This window comes from Homalodisca vitripennis, chromosome 4 (assembly GCF_021130785.1).
Source record: "Homalodisca vitripennis isolate AUS2020 chromosome 4, UT_GWSS_2.1, whole genome shotgun sequence".
In the NCBI taxonomy this organism is placed as follows: Eukaryota; Metazoa; Arthropoda; class Insecta; order Hemiptera; family Cicadellidae; genus Homalodisca; species Homalodisca vitripennis.
In genome coordinates, this window is record NC_060210.1 from 56569014 (window position 1) to 56591808 (window position 22795).

Here is a 22795-nt window from a genome sequence, read left to right on the forward strand (position 1 = left end):
CCCTTATATTGTATGTCTAAATGCATCTTAGCTAGAGGCCGAGACATACATAGATATAACAGAGGCAGAGTTAAGTACAGTACAGTGATGCACAGAACGGTGATTTAAGAACTGGGCATTCAATTTTCGAGTGGTCTAAGTTTGGATCTGAGTTAGATATAGTCAAATCGTGTCTGGCTGTAGCACTTTTTAACAATGCCTGTACTGCATCGACTCCCCTCCATGTTCTATTTGATAAGTTCCTCGCACAGGCTGTAGCCCATGAGGACCACGAGGGCAGAATAAGGCCTAAAGGAGATCGGACTTTCCTTTTTAATAATCTATCTATTATATAAAAAATGAAACTGTTCGTGTGTAACAGCATCACTCACAAACGGCTGGACGGATTCGCCTAATTTTTTTTTTTAAATTTGTTCGTCTTGATCTGTAGAAGGTTATAGGATACTTTTTATCCCTTTCCCGATTCAGGATTCGCCCCACTGGTTACAGAAATACCCGTAAGAAATGCATTGCAGCAAACATATGTTATTAAGTGAAAGAGTCTTTTCAAATTTTTAATCAGCTGTTCTTTGTAAACATATATAATGCGACAAAAAATATATTTATATATAAATTTCTTTACACTTATAGTTTTAAAGCATAGAGTAAGCTTAAGAGAAACGACAAATTTTGTTTAAACTGTTTCTGCAATCATAATATATAAAAATGAATGTTTGTGTGTTTGTCCTTTATAGACTCAGAAACTATTGGACCGATCACTATGAAAATTTGTATTTTTTCTATGTAGAAGGTTTATACGCAATGCCCATTGATGTAACTAACCACCAGGCTGTACTGCAAGATATAAAAGTTATCAAAGCGCCTGCACATTATAAACTGCAATTACAACACAGTAGTTACGTATATTAAAATATCCAAACACTATTTGAAGGCAAAGAAATATACGGGCAAAGCTTAAGAGACGCGTGCGAAGCCGCGGGAAACAGCTAGTAAAAATAATATATCATAGGCAAGTGTTCATTTCTAAACGTATTGGCTAACTCAGTTACAAATTCATAACTCCCAAGGCGTCCAGAATTCTTCTTAAAAGTTGACTGACGTCAAACTCTCTTTACTGCGTTGATGAGGTTCTGAAATTTGCCTTCAGCGCTGCAAGTGAGTTGTAATCGGGGGGGGGGGGGGGAGGCCATGCGTAGCAGGAATTTTGAATGATTGTACGTTTGAATGTGATCTCGATGATGAACTAGTCTTTAAATTATAAACTTAATAAGATATATTTGTTATGCATGCATATTGTATCACAGTTTTCAAAAATAATAGAAATGCCAATTTTTTGCTTTAAAAAGTCAATATAAGTTGAGATAGGGAGTTTTTCATCAGATTGTTTTGCCGACGGGAGTGGGTTGAGAGAGTATTCACATCTTTTGACTACCATATGAATAGTAACACCATTATGGAATAGTCGTCCCGAGAGTCATGTTTTTGTTAGTTCAAAAATAGATTCCGTTTTATAGAGCGAAATATGAAGGAGATTTAAGGCCAACAAGAGTATAGTCACTTCGGTATAAATAAAATGTTTGGAACTGAACTTAATCATGTGGGAAACTTTTGATAATGTGCGCTAAATGATGAGCTCGATATTGGGCTTTTAGCTTCAGCCTCAAGGGACAAACATCAGCACCTGTGATATGGGGAGGTAGCTTTTGGGCCTAAACAATAGATAAACTAACATTATATTCGACCGTTAATACAGAATTCCGGTTACCCTAATTCCAAAAACTTGTCAAAAGTGCATTTAATATACCTTAAGATTTTGATGTGGTGGACATTAGATTCCGGGTATAGCGCAACGTTATTTCAGCAGGCAAAGTGAGTCAACATTGCCTGCTGATCTTAATATCTTTTTGATTGACCGCTTGCAAAAAGTATTTCCTTTTGTATATTTACGTCCTCTATAGGATTATAGAGCGATTTAATCTCAGTGTGGAATTATCGTAAGAGGAAAGTTTTTTTTTCTGAGCGAAGAAACTGCTTTTGTCATAGCTACTGTATATTTGATGTTAAAACGAATGGTATGTAATTATTTTAAGTTTAATAATCCACATTTTTAAGATGGCAGCTGTATACATAATGATTCTTCCTTTTCACTGCGAGAGAAATCATTTAAAATATTCCAAATGAATCTTCATAATCGAATGACAGAAGTAAATAGCGTCGCTGCGCCTGACGTTCCATTAACGCAATTCAGATACTCCACTGTGTCTCGATTGACTACTACACCACGCCGCACAGTGGGCAAAACGCTTTTCTAATAGTGCAAAAGTTTTAATTCAAAAATTAAACCCCTATAATGCACATTTTGTTGCTAAATATAATTGAAAATCACAAATAATAGTATTTTAAATCTTTAAATACTTAAATTCAATTAACTAATTGTCTCAAAAATATGTTTTAATGTTTGGTGTGATGAGAAATTGTAGTGAAATTATACTCAACTTAACCTCCTTTATGGACGCATCTCATGTAAATAACAGACATAAATTTTTAACTGAACCAATATTTTAAGAAAAACAAAAGGACGGTTAAACAGTAAAAACAATGTATTTAAATAAAAATTATTATGAAAACTGTTGTATATTTGTCCATAAAGTATTTCAGCCTTCAAGCTTAAAAAGTAACCGTGAAATATGTTTTGTTCAAGCACAAAATTATCTCATTATATGAGAGGCTACCTCCAATAGACAAATGAAGGGAAAAAATACATTTTTAACCTAGTTATAGGATCTATAGTAAAATTTCGTGAAAATATTTTAATAATAATTATCTTTATACTAACGTTCTTTTGTCACTTTAATATATTAGTTTTTTATTTTAATTCATTACGTTCTTATTTTCAAATTATTTGTATACAACTATTATTAATTAACTATTAAGTCATAAGAGACATGTCCGCCAAAAGATATCAGGCTGACTACAATGCGTTTGTGAATAACGACATACATTTTATGTAACACACATACAAAAATATATGTAAAAAAATATAAACTTAAGTTTTCGAGTTATGACTGAATATTCGTCAGACGGCTGTTCACCTGACTGTGGAAATAATATCCTGTTGGCGTCTTCACAAAAAATGTATTTCTTATATTTTTGTTTCGGCAGTTTACAAGTATTGATGATATAAATCGATCTCGAGAGAAGAACAATCCATATAGGGGATCAGTCATTTCATATACTCTGTACTGTATTGTATTCACAAAATCATTTAATAACTTTGTCTCTAGCCTCAAGGAATATTTACCCTCGTCTTATAAAAATCTTTCAATTGGTAATGTTTCTCTAGTAACATCCGTAATATTCTGTGTACTCTAGAGGGTTATTGTATCATAATGAATAAAGTGTGACAGGAAAAGGTTTGGTCGTATTCATAGCGTAGACTTCAAAAGACTTCGAATCCAGTTTATAGCTTCCAGATATAATCTTTAGTACAATACAAAAGCGTATTATAAGATTCACATCAATTTCGGTGATTGAGATGCCAGTTTCTACTGAATAAATTATATTCTAGCGGAATTTCTGTCGTTTGTGAACCCATAGTCAAGGTTCCGGAACATAAACTAAAAATATCATTTATGATATTAGTTGGCTTGGAATAAATTTCTTTCTTTTTCTACTCTTTTCTTTCTCTTCTTGGTTTCTAATCTGCCAGTTCTAAACCTCTAAACATCTTGCGGCTTTTGACACCTTTTTAAATGTTAATATCTGATTGTCATCTGTATCATAAATCATTCGAGAAAATAGTTTTAAACCAGTAAATTTTCTCTTAGGTGACTTTATCTGCACTAAATATTTAAAAAATATTTCTTTGGAATTGGAATATAACCTGAACATGTATCTTCCGTCTCCAAACGGCTGCATATAAAAATTTTATAAACAGTAATAATAATTCTTTATTGCAGTAAACAATTGATTAAACTGTATTGGAAACGACATTTCATAGTATAGAATACAAAAATATATAAACTAAGCCTATCATAAATTATCGTAGAAACAGCCAATTCCACATATCAATGTGTATACGTAACAATATATTTGTATTTTGCATGTGTTGGATATCAGAAAATAAGAAAGAAAATAATAATAAAATGGTAATTTCCATCCCAGCGGCTCATTGTAAATTCATCAACGGAGTAAAATGCCTTTGACAACAAAAAGTGTCTTAATCGAGATTTGAATTGTTTGGGTTCATTAATTCGTTTGAGATCTTCAGGGAGCTTATTGATTATCTTGACACCCAAGTGTTCGAGCATAGTCGTTCTATGCTGTTCAGTTCTGAAATTGTCACTGTCTCTGGTGTCGTTCTGGTGGACGTCCCTGCCCTGAACTACTTCACATTTGATTCTGCAGTACAGGTTGACTTCGAAAATATACATGACTCTCTGGGTTTTAATTTCGAAATTATTCTGACAGCTTTCTTTGTGTTCTAAATACTCTATCAAATTTGTATTTAGAGCAGCTGCCCCGTAGTCTCGAACTGTAGGTTAAGTGTCGATGTACTATGCCAAATTAGGATGTTTTCAGTACATCCCACGAGCAGAATTTTACTACAGGTGCATCCCCAGAACTGGGTGGATTTGACTTCATCTATGTTAGTTTCATCCGCCGTTACAATTGGTCGTTATTTTGCAGGAGACAAACTTTGAATACGTTAATTTTGGCACAGCCATTTTTCTGGGTTATCTTTGAAAAGTGCTCGATGCATTTTTAGATTAATAAAGGGTCAGATCTCAAGATCTGGTTTTTGATCTGATGCAGAGAATCGTATCGTCCGCATATTAAATCACTTCTACATTTTGAATTATTGAATTCAATCTGTTGACGGAAATGAAAAAAGTATGGGCCTCAAAACTGAACCCTGGGGAACAGCATTTTTACTTTTCTTAACAGGGAGTTCGCGATCTGCGCACACACTGCCACTGAGGTATGACGAAAGCCATTTATGCGGCTGACCTAGGACAGCACATGTCCATAACTGATGCAACAGTGTCCCATTATGCACACAGCCTTTGAAAGGAGGAGAAATATGTTGAACACTTGTTCTCGCCTCTCCACAAGTATCATCCTTTATGAAGATCGGAATCAAATCCTCTTCCTGTCTTCAAAGCTGATGGGAAAACGCCTTGGGCAAAGGAAAGATTTATAAATTTAGTAAGTGTTAAGATGTGCTTGAAGCAACGCTTGATCAGCCATACTGACATTCCGTTGATGTCGCTGGACTTCTTCGGCTTGAGGTTCCTTAAGACGACTGCCATCTCCACCTCCCCCACAGGAGACAGAACCATGCAAGAAACAAGATGAGCTTAGTACAGCCACAGTCGAGGTAAAATTATTAAATTCTCAGCTAGTAGAAAGGGGTAATCTGTTAATTTACCGTCAATTTTGAGTTTAGGATTTAATTTTTTCAGTAGTTTGATGGTAATGTAACGCTTTCCATTACTTTCCACGCACTTTTTGAAAAATTGTATGCGTTATCCAACTTTTGTTCGACATCCTGTCCTTTAGCGGCTTTTATTTACTTGCGATATTTTTGTTTAAATGTTCTCTAAAAATGTCGAAATCTTCTTTACTAGATTTTAAATAAATTGAATTATAAAATTTGAGGCTTTCTCCTAAGTACAGCATATCATGAGTAATCCGGGTATTACCATTTCTATTAGATCGCTCCTTAACCATTCGATATGAGCAAGTGATATTTAAGTAATAGTTAAGGCAGTCGTTGAATGCAGTGAATGCTTGTCTACGTGTTCACAAGTGACCACTATTCTCTTTGGAGAATTTGAATGTTTTCGTTTTTGAAATATATTTTAAATATTGCTGAAGAGGGTTCGAATTTAAGATTTAATTGTTTGATTACACTTTCCTGTGCGAAATAGTCAGAGACGGCCTCGTGGAGAACAGTAATAGAGATGTCCGGAAAGTTTATGATGACGTTGTTGATGGCTGTACTCGATATGGCAGTCACTCGAGTTGGTGTGTTCATGGACCAGACTAAGTCAAAAGAAGTGAAGACATCACGAAACCTCTGAGTGTGAGGGTTGATGTGGTCTATGACATAAATATTGAAGTCACCAGTAATAATGAATTTCACTGCCTTGGAACGTAACAAATTTAGAAGGGACTCGGATTGTTCAAATATGTCGTGCAAAATCCGTTCGGGGATCTTTATAAGACAGTTTATTACAAGTTTTACTGCAAAATTTAGACTGATTTGAATACCTTCTGCTTTAAAGTCCAACTCACGGGTGTGGTCAACTCTGAAGGGTTGAAATACCAGTTTCGATTTGACAAAAATTGTCAAACCTTCCCCTACATATAGCGAGCGATTAAATATTGTTGGCAATTGATAGTTGTAAATTCTGAACAGACCAGCATTTTCGAGTGTAAATCGAAGCTCAGAGTTCGTTTGCCATGAAATATAGCTCCTAAATTTTGTTGCATGCAATCTATACATTTTGATGCAACACTGAAGAGAATTGTGTTGTTTAATTTTGATTTGGGATTCGAAAAGTATTTTTGAGTTTCCAGTGGTGATATCCTTAAGTTACCATTGTAGAAGTTGTTTTTTTGAATATAATCTTTTGTCACCTTGACCGCGTCAGAAAAAGTTGCGGTGGCAGCGTACAAGGCTCGGTTACGCCAAGCGACGAAGACTTCCGGCTGGCAGAGGATTGTCTTCGGGTGTCTGTAGGAGGCGAAGACGGCGCTGCAGCAGGAATGTGATTTAGCTCCTGCATGCATTATACCGCTGCCTGGCCAAGAGTCGCTTACTATTGGTCTTCAAATGCATCGGTATGCATTTGAAATTAAGTATTTAACAACCAATTTTAATAACATTCAATTTTGGAACTAAGCTAGCCCTAACTTCTGATCTTCACCTGGACCCAATTCAATTTTGATATTTGTACAAACTAGAGTATCTCAGCTAATTGCGTATTAGAAGGGGTGTATTTACTAGACACGATAATGTGAACAAGAGTAATAATTTTTAACCGCAAGTACTGTCACAACTGTTGCATCGCTGGTTGTTGCGGCGGTCAATACATAATCTGTTCACACACGACTGCTATGGAAATGTTTATAATTCATATTTTAATGTCCGACACTATTCTCTAGTTTTCATAAACAACTGCTCGACACTAATGCCGACATCACTCGCGGTACGGATTTATTTATAAAAGACAGTTTTACTGTCCGACACTGTTCTCTAGTTCTCGTAAACAACTGCTCGACACTAATCCCGACATCACTCGCGGTACGGATTTGTTTATACAAGACAGTTTTACTGTCCGACACTGTTGTCTAGTTCTCGTAAACAACTATTCGACACTAATCCCGACATCACTCGCGGTACGGATTTGTTTATACAAGACAGTTTTACTGTCCGACACTGTTGTCTAGTTCTCGTAAACAACTGCTCGACATTAATCCCAACATCACTCGCGGTACGGATTTGTTTATACAAGACAGTTTTACTGTCCGACGCTGTTCTCTAGTTCTCGTAAACAACTGCTCGACATTAATCCCGACATCACTCGCGGTACGGATTTGTTTATACAAGACAGTTTTACTGTCCGACACTGTTGTCTAGTTCTCGTAAACAACTACTCGACATTAATCCCGACATCACTCGCGGTACGGATTTGTTTATACAAGACAGTTTTACTGTCCGACACTGTTGTCTAGTTCTCGTAAACAACTACTCGACACTAATCCCTACATCACTTGCGGTACCGATTTGTTTATACAAGACAGTTTTACTGTCCGACGCTGTTGTCTAGTTCTCGTAAACAACTGCTCGACACTAATCCCGACATCACTTGCGGTAGCCTACGGATTTGTTTATACAAGACAGTTTTACTGTCCAACACTGTTGTCTAGTTCTCGTAAACAACTTCTCGACACTAATCCCGACATCACTCGCGGTACGGATTTGTTTATACAAGACAGTTTTACTGTCCGACGCTGTTCTCTAGTTCTCGTAAACAACTGCTCGACACTAATCCCGACATCACTCGCGGTACGGATTTGTTTATACAAGACAGTTTTACTGTCCGACGCTGTTCTCTAGTTTTCGTAAACAACTACTCGACACTAATCCAGACATCACTTGCGGTATCAATTTGTTTATACAAGACAGTTTAAATGTTCGACACTCCTCTCTAGTTTTCGTAAACAACTGGACCTTCGACACTGGTAGTGACACCGATCGTAAAAAACCTTGCGCTTGTTTATGAAGCAAATTTTACTGCCGGTCTCAAAACGAGCAAATTTTTGCCAGTGTAACATACAGCATACAGGATGTATCACGATAAAGAGTAAACCTGCTACTGCGCTTCTTAACGTTGAATTCAGGTGAGTTTGAGGTGATACACTAATATTTTTATATACATGAAAAGCTGTCTATTTTGGAGTTAGAACTTAATATTAATGGTTAGAATAAATTAATCCACGTTGATAACATTTTCCTTAGATAATACTTGTTTGATAATATTTATTCATCCATTAAAGCTGGGAAACCGTTGTGAAAACTACCAAGTGGCTCTAACCGTTAAATTGGGCCAACCACCTTCCAGTTGCACGTTATATCTCCAACCGTTGCAATACTGGTGGTACCTGAGCCCCTCCCCCCAATTTCTTGGTTGGATTTCCGTTAGCAGTCTACCCGGAATTACATTTAATCGTCTTCATATATCCCACAAAAACACATTTCATAGTAATTTGATAACAACATATTTCCTTTCCATAGCGCAGCGCAGGAAATTACACGATTAACTACTACAATTACTCGCAACCACGAGCTTGAACAAATATTTTCCGTAGTATAAAGATGAAAGGACTTTATTAATATTTGTATTCAAATCCATTAATAGTTTAAACTATTACTATGTTTTGTATAACATTAAGTGTTTTCACTAGATGCCAGTGTTTTACAGCTCGGTTACATGTCATGAAGGTTCGAGAAAACCTTTTATATCCAGTTATAAATCTTGTTAGGTGTTTATTAGACAAAAACATACTGTAGGGAGTTTTAATTCGCTAAAATATATATTTAACTTTTTGATCACAGTGTTTTAGTCATTTGACAGGAAAAGAACGTATGTTTTTCCACTATGGAAAGAATTAATTTCCCAGATAGATATTTCTAAAGATTAGATTAAATAAAGTAGTTATGAAATTAGTAATTCATTGAAAGAGCACAATTTATATTTTTCATTTCTAATTCACAGTTATATAAATCTTATAGCTTAACATTTCATCCAGGACTTCTTTACATTATTATTGGCATAATTTCGATATACTCAAACTTCCATATTTTAGTTGGATTGAAAACATTACTCGTATTTGTAATTAATACATCAGTAATCTCTTACCTTGGACCTACACCAACATATACTGTATGAAACTTTCCAAATCGTGAAAATTTTATAGTGGCACTGTTACACCATCAGACAACCCGAACGACATAAAGGCTTTTCTCCAATCATATAACATCTAAGCATGTTATTATCTACTTTTGCTGGTCGTTTCACTATTATAAGTGCTTTCGTGTCAATCAAAAAGCATTACTTCTTGAAGCAAACGTTTTAAAAGTATTAACTATATGTTTTATGAGGCATCATATTGGTTTACGTATCACTTATAGAAATGGAACGCATTTGGACGGACCCAGTTTATAGTGCTAAGGAATTTAGCGGCAAATACGAAAAGAGTGCTTTTACCAAAAGTTTACACTATTAAAAGTCAGAATAAAATATTTCTTTACAAAGCGAACGAAGTTTTCAATAAGCAAAAAGTGAATTCCTCTATAGACTGAGGTTAACATAGTTAATTGATCTCAAAATATACAATGTTGCGCTTTTGATAACGATAAAGACCTTGAAATTGATATCGGATTAGGCGAGGTGGGAGATGGGACGGGTGATGTATCATGAGGACATGTCACAGGCGCGCGTGTGCGCACGGGTGCGTGTGTGCGTGTGATCTGCAGTCCCTAGATACGGCTAGGAGCCTTGTTTGATCGCTATACAATTAGGCGAGGGATATAAAGGGAAGGGGAAGAGCGTACGGCGTGGCAAGGGCATTAAGCTATAACAGCCCTTATTTCTGCGTACACATCTGCACATGGGTCATTCACTAGTGACTTATCTGGCTAGGGGTTTTTTATTTTCGATAAATAATCACTATAAACAAGCTGCATTAATACATAACATTATTTCACCTTTTCGTGTTTTACTTATCCATAAGTGGATCAAGAGTCAGCCCTTGTTTTACCCCACAGCGTCAAATAATGGTCTCGATTTATCGACTTTTGGTTGTGTTCTTAAACGACAGGTTTAAATTCTATTAATGATAACGCATGTTGTATAACATTGATTTCTTACCAGACACACTCAGAATTACAATGGGAACTTCAGCACACAACCAATTTAGGTACTTAACACAATTTCATCTCCTGAAAATAAATATCCCCTTATTCGCTAAACGCAACAAATTGTAAGTCTTCCTGATTACCAATGGTTATTGTGTGCTATTTAATATCACTTTCTGAGAGATCAATAAGTTTTGAGTTAATTCTAGATAGAATTAGTTAGTACAAAATCTCTAACTCACTCAGCGAACAATTGAATTCTTCTTCCATGGAATACTTCTTTCATTTCAACAATAGCGTCTGCCCTATACCACTTTTGTTGACGCCTTAAGACAGCCAGTCAATTCACCTGGTTTAAAGAAACTGTCCTACTCTAGAAACATAGTAGGAAATTAAACCGAGGAGTAGAAACATTTTGTTTAAATGAGGATTAAAATACTACATGTTGAGTGCCCACCCTGCCACCAACACTGAATAGTTGTAACACACGTTAAAAAAGAACATGAATTTTATTGTTGTCTTTGAACTTCGATCTAAAAAGAGGTGACTACAGTAACACCCTTTTAGTCAAGATGCTAATATTATTTTTATCACCTGTTAACTTAAATTAAGTTTTAAGTAATCTCAGTTCCACTCATTACGGCCAAAGTAGATCAATATTCTTTTAAATATCCTGAACGACTAAATCTAATCTGCATAATCTTACCAAGAACTATTATACAATCTGACCCAACAACTCTTCGATCTGAGTTAAGAATCCGCAATCTAAGATAATCAGATCTTGTACCAGGGATCGTGGGAGATCTTCTGGATGAGTTGATAATCGATGTTTACTGTTTATAACTATATGAATTATATAACAGAATCTCTCTAACACTAATGAGTTATGTGTGTTTGATAATCAATCTCTTGTTACATTTTAAAGAAAGGTTAAAATAGTGATACTGTAAGTGAAATGAATATGTTGTTTTATATACACGAAATAATATATCATTGGAATCAGTAACAATATTACGTAAAACATGGTTGAGGCATGTAATTCTATTTATTTAACAAATAATAATCGTACGAAATTAATCATGTCAACTAAAATGTGTATAATTGCTCGGAAGAGTGTATAATTTGTATTAGAATTTATTTTCAGAGTTCATGGGTGACTACAAATAAAACATTATGTTTCACAATATATGTAGTAACAATAGTGATTATTGCTTTCATTGTAAATATATTAACAGTGTGCACGTCTGCTGGAATTACCAGTATTTTGCTACTTATGAAGAGTTCAAAGTCCGCTGTGAAATGAAACAACGTGGAATGTCCGGTTTTAGTGTTAAATATCAAGCTTATACATGAAGGTTTCATGTATTTAAAAAATATTTAATTCACAGGCAAGTTAAAACAATCAAACTTGATTAGTTATAACTGTCTCAAGACCTCCACGGAAATCAAATCGAGAATATAATTAAATATTTGTATAACTTTGTTATACCTTGAGACATTCATTTAGCTTTTGTTTCTTTATAGGTAAAATAAGACTATATTTTCTCCGTCATAGTTGAGCTAATGGATCGGTTAATTCCTGATAGTCCTGTAACAATTTCAGGTGTCCTCCCGTTGATCTAGTAACGATCGGAGGTCGGGTTGATACTTGCCGAGACTAATTAACAGGCCAAGGATCTACAGTTTGATGTGGAGCCCTAACCGCCGAAGAGTGGGGTGATTTTTCCGACTAATTGCTAACGAGAAATCATACAAACATCATTGTAGCAAATGTAACTTCTGCGGCATTGTTTGTATTGACTCGTCCCTGTAGCGAAAGTGACTTCTGTGGCATTGTTTGTATTGCATCGTCCCTGTAGCGAAAGTGAGTTCTGTGGCATTGTTTGTATTGACTTGTCCCTGTAGCGAAAGTGACTTCTGTGGCATTGTTTGTATTGCATCGTCCCTGTAGCGAAAGTGAGTTCTGTGGCATTGTTTGTATTGACTTGTCCCTGTAGCGAAAGTGACTTCTGTGGCATTGTTTGTATTGACTCGTCCCTGTAGCGAAAGTGACTTCTGTGGCATTGTTTGTATTGACTCGTCCCTGTAGCGAAAGTGACTTCTGTGGCATTGTTTGTATTGACTCGTCCCTGTAGCGAAAGTGACTTCTGTGGCATTGTTTGTATTGCATCGTCCCTGTAGCGAAAGTGAGTTCTGTGGCATTGTTTGTATTGACTTGTCCCTGTAGCGAAAGTGACTTCTGTGGCATTCATTGTCTGTATTGACTCGTTCCCTTAGTAAATATGACTTCTGTGGGATTGTTTGTATGACTGGTCCCTGTAGCAAATGTGACATCTATAGTAGTGTTGTGACAGCAAATGTGACAAGTACAATAGTGTTATAATAGCAAATGTGACATATAAAGTAGTATTGTGACGGCAAATGTGACAACAACAATAGTGTTATGATAGCAAATGTGACATATAAAGTAGTATTGTAACGGCAAATGTGACAAGTACAATAGTGTTATAATAGCAAATGTGACATATAAAGTAGTATTGTAACGGCAAATGTGACAACAACAATAGTGTTATGATAGCAAATGTGACATATATAGTAGTATTGTGACGGCAAATGTGACAACAATAATGTTATGATAACAAATGTGTCATCTATGGAACTTATTGAGATGCGCCAGTCCTGTTAATAGACTAGGTCAAAATGTAAAAAATGGTACTTCTCATAATTAAAAGTGATTCTAATTATTGTAAGAAATACAAGAAATTAAATTATTTAGTGGACATGTTAGAAATATACCTCTACTCATTATACAGTTTCGTTTACATGGATATTTAAATTCCATGTAAATGGAATATAAATGTGAAATATGTGATAATTTAAATATGTGAAAATAACATATTTGTAACATGACAATAGTTCTCGCACACACGGAGAGACGGATGGACAGACTTACGAACAGACAGGCGACGAAACGATTTTAACAATCTGTTACATCTTTAATAAGTAAATTTGTATCAGCTAAAGTATTCGTTATTTGAGAGGTGAGATCGTTTCATAAGGATAAGAAATACAATAAAATGATTATAATCGCAAGCTTTGGCTGTGAATTTGTAGCTTCGTAATATGTACTAAAAGGAATATAAGGAAACTGGGATATGTAGGAATAGGTCAACGTGCGAATAAAGTAAATAGCTTTTTTGAAGTAATAAAGATAAAAATAACAAATGAATAAAAAGATTATACACAATCTAGTTCCTCTAACATAACTTACTTGATAAGTCGCATCTATAACTTTAAACGAACCCTTGATGGAATGGCAAGCCTCAGACATGAAGAGGTTGGAGAGTTGGTTCTGAGTTGCTGGATGGCTTTATGTATTCAGAGAGCCTGTTTATAGATTGTCCTGACACCAATTATCAACGGTAGTAGTTGTTGTTCGACTTTGCTTTGTCTTGTAGTGGTCTGCTTCTTGCCAAATGATTACAGGCCGGTTAACTCAAATGTGGTGGTTGTGCTAAAGTACAGGGTATCTACAAAGTCATGTCACACTGTAAATTTGTTACAGCTAATCTATTATAAGCTTAGGACACAAATGTAAATTGAAATAACAGATCATAAAGTTTTGTTTTCGTTAGTTTAGTTGCCCATTTTTGTCACCTAGTAGTGTGTGGCTAACGTTTTACGAAAACATCATGGAAACTTTGAAAGCAATAGTTCAGTAAATTTTGTAGCTAGCAAAGTTTAATTCTATGATTCCAGTGTTTCTTGATAAACCCTCTGCCAGATGCAGCATTTATCGATGGGATAAGAACGCTAAGGAAACAAGCAGCTTATTGGGCAAAACGCGGAGCGGTAGGTTAAAAGGAGTTGAAAACATAGAGAACATTTAAAACAGTTTTGTAATTAGTCCAAAAAGTCTGTGTAGAAACGTGGACTTGAGTTAAATGTTGCTAAAATTACAGTTCAAAAGTTTTCAAAAAAATACTTTAAATTTAATGGTTATAAACCTCAACAATGCATGTTTTGAACAGTGATAACAAATTAAATATCTATGACTTAGCTGTTATACTATATACAAATTGACTGGATAAAAACTGTACGAACCCCGTAGTTTTAGTAAGGAGGCTACCTTTCACTTTTATGGAAATTTATATCGTCATAGCATTCCTATATTGATTACTTAAATCAAGGAATCAGAGCTGCAATAGTTTTGGAGGAGATCAAAGTTCGCATGGACGTTTAAAGGGCGATTCATGGTGCTCATGTCGGGCTCAGATATACTGACGTAAAACTGGTAAAAGTACTCTTTAATCTTATGTTACTCTCATTCTTGTGCTGTATCTACGTTTGTAAATAAATGTGTGGCATGACTTTGAGGACACACTGTATTTATTTCTTTAGCTATGTATTTTTTCGCTAGCTATACAGGGTGATTCATGAAGTTCTCCCCCCACTTCTACAGCACATTTTACTAGTAAAAATAATGAAAAAATGTTATATAAACATAGGTCCGAAAACGCTTCGTTAGCGAGTTACAGCTAGCGAAAGATTTCGCCTGAATTCCTGGGTAAAGAGTAAAATAAAGCCATACTGAACTTTTGGAAAGGTTAATTAAGTAAGAAATATCGTGGATTCTTATGTATTTTTACCTGATAAAGCTAATAAAATAGGTTTCAGAACTGTATCTGTAGTAGTTTTTGAAGGATTCAGGGTTAAATGCAAAAAATTGGGGCACGAAACAATGTTTTTTTAAGTTTGATGTACAATAACTTTGTTAAATTGGTAATAAATACATAAAATCAACAAACATTAATTGTAGAGAATTTAATTCTGAGAAAATTGATATAATCAAAGTCTAAAATAAAACAGAAATAAGTACCAAAAATCGATTTTATTCAGTATAATACATTACTAGTTTTAAGCAAAATTAATCAGGTTGGGCCAACCATACGCACCTTTTTATAATAGATGTTCGAAAATGAGGCCATCATTATCAATACATTTTGCAGCACGTTTGTGTATTGCTTTTGTTGCGTTTCTTAATTTTTCAGGACTTCCCTGTATCTGCACAGCCGAATCCATAATACGGGCAATTAATTCATCACGAGAATTCACTTTTGTCTTGTATACAATGTCTTTCATCCATCCCCAGATGCAATAATCCAATGGAGATAGATCTGGTGATCTTGGTGGCCAAGGGTGAGGCCCTCCACGACCAATCCAGTGTCCAGGAAATTGATGATTTAAGTAAGCAGAAACGGCACGTGAAAAGTGGGGAGGTGCTCCGTCATGCTGGAAGTACAAATATTGTCTGAGATGTAAAGGAACATTCTCTAACAGCTGCGGCAACTCTTCTTGAAGGAAATGCAAATAGAACTCAGCATTTAGGCGTCCAGGTAATATGAAAGGTCCAATCAGCCGATTGTGCAAAAGGCCACACCAGACATTGACGCTAAATCGGTGTTGAAAGTTCTGTCCCACTACCTCATGTGGATTTTCTTCTGCCCATGAGTGTTCATTGTGCAAGTTATTGACACCATCCCGAGTGAATTGTGCCTCATCCGTAAACAAAATACGCTTGTAGAGTTGATTATTAATATTCAAAAAGTTGCAAAACTCCAAGCGAAGCGGACAATCCCCTAGCTGTAGATGTTGAACCTTTTGTTTATGAAACGGATACAATTTGTTTCGATTAAGTGACCTCCACACCGTTGACTGCGAAACTCCTATTCGCCTAGAAATACGTCGTGTACTTACACCTGGACTGCGATGAACAGCATTAATAACAATATCATCATCAAGTTGGACAGCTCGTTCATAATTGGTTCTAGTACTTGGTAGTGATCCTGTTTCCCGAAGAGTACGAAAAGTTCCTGAAATTGTTTTGGTATCTGGAATCCTCCTATTAGGGTAACGTAGTTCATATTCTTCTACAGCAGCTCTAGCATTACCATTACAGTAACCCAAAATAAAAACCATATCAGCGTATTCCTCTGACGTAAATAAGTAAGGCATTTTTTCGCTGAATAAACAATCGAATTATAACTCACAGAAAAATTGCATTTAATAACACGATTCACAGAACCCGATCTCCTGCTGTAGCTTGCAAAACACCACTAATACACAGTTCTAACGTAACAGTACAGAATACCATTGTTGATCAGCTGTTATTCGTGCGTTACCAACTTAGAAATTAATAAAACAAAAAACTGCATTTCGATGATTAGTAAACAATAATGGGAAAATGTTTGCTTCATTTATTTTCGAACATTTGGTGTAAATTTTTATTAAAAAAAAAATACAACGTAATAAAACATGATATTTTTATTTACAAACAAATTTATTTAACAGTTAATCTTGTTTTCTCAATTTATCTCATCATTAAGGAACAAACATTTTGTTTTTGTTTTATTTTAACTAAATACCGTACGGTATTTCTTTACAGCTAGTAATGTATTATACTGAATAAAATCGATTTTTTGGTACTTATTTCTGTTTTATTTTAGACTTTGATTATATCAATTTTCTCAGAATTAAATTCTCTACAATTAATGTTTGTTGATTTTATGTATTTATTACCAATTTAACAAAGTTATTGTACATCAAACTTAAAAAAACATTGTTTCGTGCCCCAATTGTTTGCATTTAACCCTGAATCCCTCAAAAACTACTACAGATACAGTTCTGAAACCTATTTTATTAGCTTTATCAGGTAAAAATACATAAGAATCCACGATATTTCTTACTTAATTAACCTTTCCAAAAGTTCAGTATGGCTTTATTTTACTCTTTACCCAGGAATTCAGGCGAAATCTTTCGCTAGCTGTAACTCGCTAACGAAGCGTTTTCGGACCTATGTTTATATAACATTTTTTCATTATTTTTACTAGTACAATGTGCTGTAGAAGTGGGGGGAGAACTTCATGAATCACCCTGTATATTAGGAGCACTATTCAGAAGTATTTCATTTGTAATTGGCTGAGAGTTTATACTATTAAAGTTAAATCATCAGCTGTTAAAATAATTGAATTGATATAATTATTAAGGACCGGCAGGGACTTCATTGAAACGTATCGTTATCCGCCCTTTTGTAAAATAGCTCTTATTTATTCACGGTAAACCCATTACATACAAAAATTGCAAAAATTGGTAGAAAAAGCTGAATAGAATAATCAAAGTAAGAAGTTCAAAATAGTTATGATTATAGTACAATAATAATAATACCATAGTAATAATAATTTAAATGCAGACAACGTAATAGTATTAACATATCAACAACGTATTAAAAATAAATAATATATAACAACAATATAATAATAAGTAATATATAACAACAATATAATAATACATAATTTAATAACAACTATATAAAATAAATAATATAAATAGTAATAACAGCAGTAAATAATTAGAACATTTTACCTTAATAATAAATAATTTGATAACAATAACATAACAATAGTTTAAAAATGAAGCCATAGCATAACAATATTAATAAAATAAATATCTATATTAATAAACTATGTTTTACAAAATAAATTAATAAATAACAGCATTTTATGTTGCGAAAATGCGTTGAGGAGGGTAATGCCGTTCTAGGACGGCCAAGGAAGTTCTTTTAAAGGAGGCGATGCCATCATGAAAGAAGTCAACGTCCCCAGCAACAAGATCCCAAGTCTCTGGATTCGGTTAATCGTGGAGTTCATCTCATAGTTAGTAGCATGATGAAGACGTCCAAACAGGTCCCTTGATCTAGTGTTAGACGCTACACGAAGATTGATCGAACCAAGGATTTGTGGACAGTCGACCAAACCGTTCAAAATTCGATAGAGGAAGAGAACATCCTGAGCCATACGCCTGACACCAAGAGTCATCAGTCCGAGCAGAGCAGCAATGTTATTGAGCGGAGCTACCCGGTATCCAAACCCAAGTTTCAGTCCAACCAGATGGAGGAATCTCCTCTGGATACAATCCATGTCGTCAATAAGGTATTCTTGATGAGGTGACCAGACAGTACTGCAGCACTCAAGGTGGGGCCTGACAAAAGCACAATACAGAGGTCTTAGAGCATAGGGAGAGTGTAGATTTCCTGAGAAGCGGAAAATCATTCCAAGACTTAATAGAAATGTCTTAGAGACATAGGTTCCTCTTGGACAAAGGAAGACCGCTGTTGATTTTGGAGTCTAAAGTTCCGTCTGACTATCTGCTCACCTATGTGCTAACTCTTCGGTAGAATACTTCACAATTTACACGAGGTAGCAGTCAAAATATAAAACAGTGAACATGTTTTTGCCTAAAATATGTTAACTGAAGATGAATACCCACAACATGTCCGAAATATTTTAAGATTTGAATTGTTACAGCAATTTTTTGTCGTGGTTTGAAACGAAAAAAACCTGGTGACAATAATGACAATGGCTGGCGTGAATTTAAGAATTACGAAATGGTCTTGCTAAGAACCAAACCGGTTTAAAACAACAGCGGGCCTTAGCCTAAACAGCTGAAATTATATTTCTTTGGCTCGGATTGGAGCTTCTATGCAGTAACTATCAATATTAAACACACTGTGTGACTTGTATAATTAGTGCAGAGATGAAAAATTATTTCATACATCAAATTATCCTGTTCTCTTATTTTTATATGTTCGCTTTTAAAGCCGGCGACATTGGTGGCCTTTCTTGATTTCGGCTATTAAATTTCAAGCACATTTACGCCAGAAAATTATGGGAAATGTTCTATTTAATGATAAATTTAATATGCATTCGTATGCTTTTATATTTTTTGATAATTTGATTTGTTATGCAAAAACATTAAATAAAGTACAGTGTGTCTACAGAGTAATGTGACACTTTTAATTGATTATGGTTACTCTATTATTGACCGCAGGTCTATGAAACATACGTAATTTCAAACAGTTTTTTTATGAATGTTTGTTTTAATTACTTGAGTGACCCATTTTTGCCGTCTGTGTGTAATGTCTTTACGAGAACAGACATCATGGAAAATGAATCATGGTAAAGAAAACAGTCCAGTGCAGAATGAATATCGTCGAATATTTAATGAAAATCTCTCTGACAGACGCTCCATTTACCGATTGGTTAAGACATTTAAGGAAACAGGCAGTTTATTAGGCAACATGCGGACAGGTGGGCTAAAACAGGAGATGTAACTGTCGAAAACATTCAAGACAGTTTTGTAAGAAGTCCAAAAAAGCTGTATGAAAACGTTGACGTGAGTTGAATGTCCCTAACACACTTCGCAAAGTTTTGTAGGAAATACTTAAATTGAATAGTTACAAACCACAATTTTATTGCATGCTTTAAAGCCAGATGCCAAATTACAAAGGTATGACTGACTACGCTGTTATTCTATAAGAAAATTGACTGAATTAACATTTTATAAACCGATTATTGTTTTTAGTGATTAGGTATATTTCGTAACGTTCGTATATTGAACACTTAAAACAACGAATCAGAGCTGCGATTGAATCAGTTACCCCAGAAGTCCTGATCAAAATATGGGAGTGATCAAATTACGCATAACGTCAGCAGGGCGAGTTATGTTGAGCTCACTTAAACTGACGTAAAACGGTTTAAACTATTCTTTAATCCTATGTTAACCTCATTATTTTGATGAATATACTGTCACAAATAAAGTTATTTAAAAGTGTGACATGGTTTTGTGGACACATTTTATATAATTAACGAGAAATAATAGAAACAATTGGATGCGTTTTGATAAGAGCTTACAAGAGTTTGAAGTTTAAGATTGTTGTTACGGGTTAAAACCCAAGAGAGTTTTATTACAGCTGGCTAATAAGGTATTCATACATATTTTTACTCAAACGTAAAGAATAACTGAATACAATACATAACGAATACCAAATTAAACTTGAAACATCAATTATTCAACCAAAATATTTTTGAAAACTTCAAAAGTCGTAATTTGAACGACCAAAGGGCTAAGTGGTGCAATTGGTTTTTGATTGGAACAAATTTTAAAGTTTTAATACCATGGCTCTTTAACATAACTTCTCTAAAGACTAAAAAAGGAAAAGAGATTTTGATCTCTTAACGAGAAATTACAGTTGTTTTGAAGCAAGAATTTAGACATTTTTGTAAACCTACCCAAATAAAAACTGCTGTAGATAAAAACTTGAATATGTCAGTAAAAATGTCAATATTTACATAAGGTATAGCTTCAGGGGGTGACATGTTATTTAATGATTTATGATCTAATAAAATTATCTTATTCCATTCATCATAATTTATGTTAATTAGATTTTTTAGATATAAAACAGGCAATTTCTTTCAATAATCTTTTATATACAAACTATTTATATCCAAGTTCGACCGTTTTTACTTGGGCCTGTTTTCGTCCCAAAATTCTGCCCAAATGCTCTCGTGGAATTATCAAAAACAATTAAAAACTTTTCTTTCTTTAATGTCACCAGAATTGTGTTTAAAAATAAAATAAATGTTCCAACAGCAAACAGAGTACACCACTATTAAACGATAATTCTATAATATGTAAAAACTCATAAATAATGAGTAAACCTTTATTAGCAAGGTAAGAAAAGAAAACTAACCGAAGTTCCTAGCAGATAAACGAGTTAATTAGAGAGTACACGGGCGACAGACACCTTGTATAGAGACGGTAGAAGGTGTGTAGAGGGGGGATGTGTTCGGCTGTGATTGTAGTGATTAGCATAACATAACAATGTGTAGCAGCTACGACACGATCTATCTTGCAAGCTGTCAATTACGTGGAACTGTCAACCCGTGTGTAGACCGGAGCAGGGCGGCTGCTAGCTTCTATCTCTCATACATCACCCTGCTATGGCATCATTTGGTAATTAAGAGTAGCGCCGTTACAAATAGAGACATCGAACCTCATTTACACCACAGGTTCCTTGGAGATTTGTGGTGAAATGGAGAATATTATCAACTGGCTCATTCATTGTTTTATGTTATTATTTTAAATTAAGTCGAATCTATTGTCTCACTGTTTGTTCACTATGTAGTGTATCAGCAACATGAACAAATTACTCTGAAAAAGTCTGTAGATTAACGTTCTGAATTGAACGATGTTTTCAAATGAAGGCATCTAGAAATGGTGGTTTTTTTCTACATCGACGCGACGTAGTTTGAGATAATGCAAGAACTACATGTTGTACAATATAAACGGGTTTACTATTAATAAAACATGAATTATTATTAATAACAATGTAGGCTAAATAAATGTACTTTAAGTATGGATATAAACCACATTCAGTAAGGTACATTCACTAATGACCATTATGAATTAATCAATAATATTGAACGATTGAGTCACGGCATTTCTCAGAAGAAGTACTTACTCCGCCCGTCGGGACACCAACTCAAGTCTCTGCAAGTATATTACCACCACACCACTAATACCTTGCTTCTAGTTTATAAATTTTGTATTTGGCAATTTCTGTCACACACGTGTTTAGATAACCAATTATGAACCAATTGATGTTAAATATTAACATTATTCTTTCGAAACAAAATCTTTTGGTACTTTGAACCTAAAACTTTAAATTGTAATGTTATGATTTGGAACACTACACACTCCATATACAATCGAAACCTTTGCTTGGCCCTCATTTACAACACATCCTGTAAATATATGTGACACTGTATGTTGCACTTTTTATCAGTACCTTGGACCTTGTACAGTATTGGCTCTTCTCTTTATTCTGTTTGATAAGATCCTCGCACAGACCAGTGGCCCATGAGGATGTACAGAATAAGGCTTAAAAGGGAATAGCCTCTGCTTTGTAAAAATATATTAAATGAGTAGGCCTACCCAATCTATTTATTTTAGACTGAGATGTGTGAATGGGTTTTAACAATAAGCCACTCTATTTTTAGAAATTATCGTAGTTTAGTACAAAATACATAGTAGATTAAGTAATGATTGTGATCTTAATACAGGATTATGTTCATAAAAATACACAAGAAGTTTCTTTTATCGCATACAACTTACTAGCTGTCAATGTATTAACTATTGATAAACATGTGAGTATTGATGTAGTTTCTTCAGAGTATTATTGTTGTAATTGTCTCTATACGAAGCCGCAGTCGGTATAGTATGGATGAAAGACTGCCGCGCCTAGCCGACAGAGGTAATGAGTTTGACCATCAGTGGAGGATGGACGGTACCGCCCCCGACTTCAAGGGCCAGAGCACAGGACGGTCGTTAGCTCTTTTGGCCACCGCCACTGACTGAGAAACCCATTAAACAATTAGGCAAGACTTTTTTGTACAGAAACGGTCTACATATATCACTTTGCCATTTCCGTTCCATTTTTAGGAATGAGCGGAAAGAAAGGTTGACAGG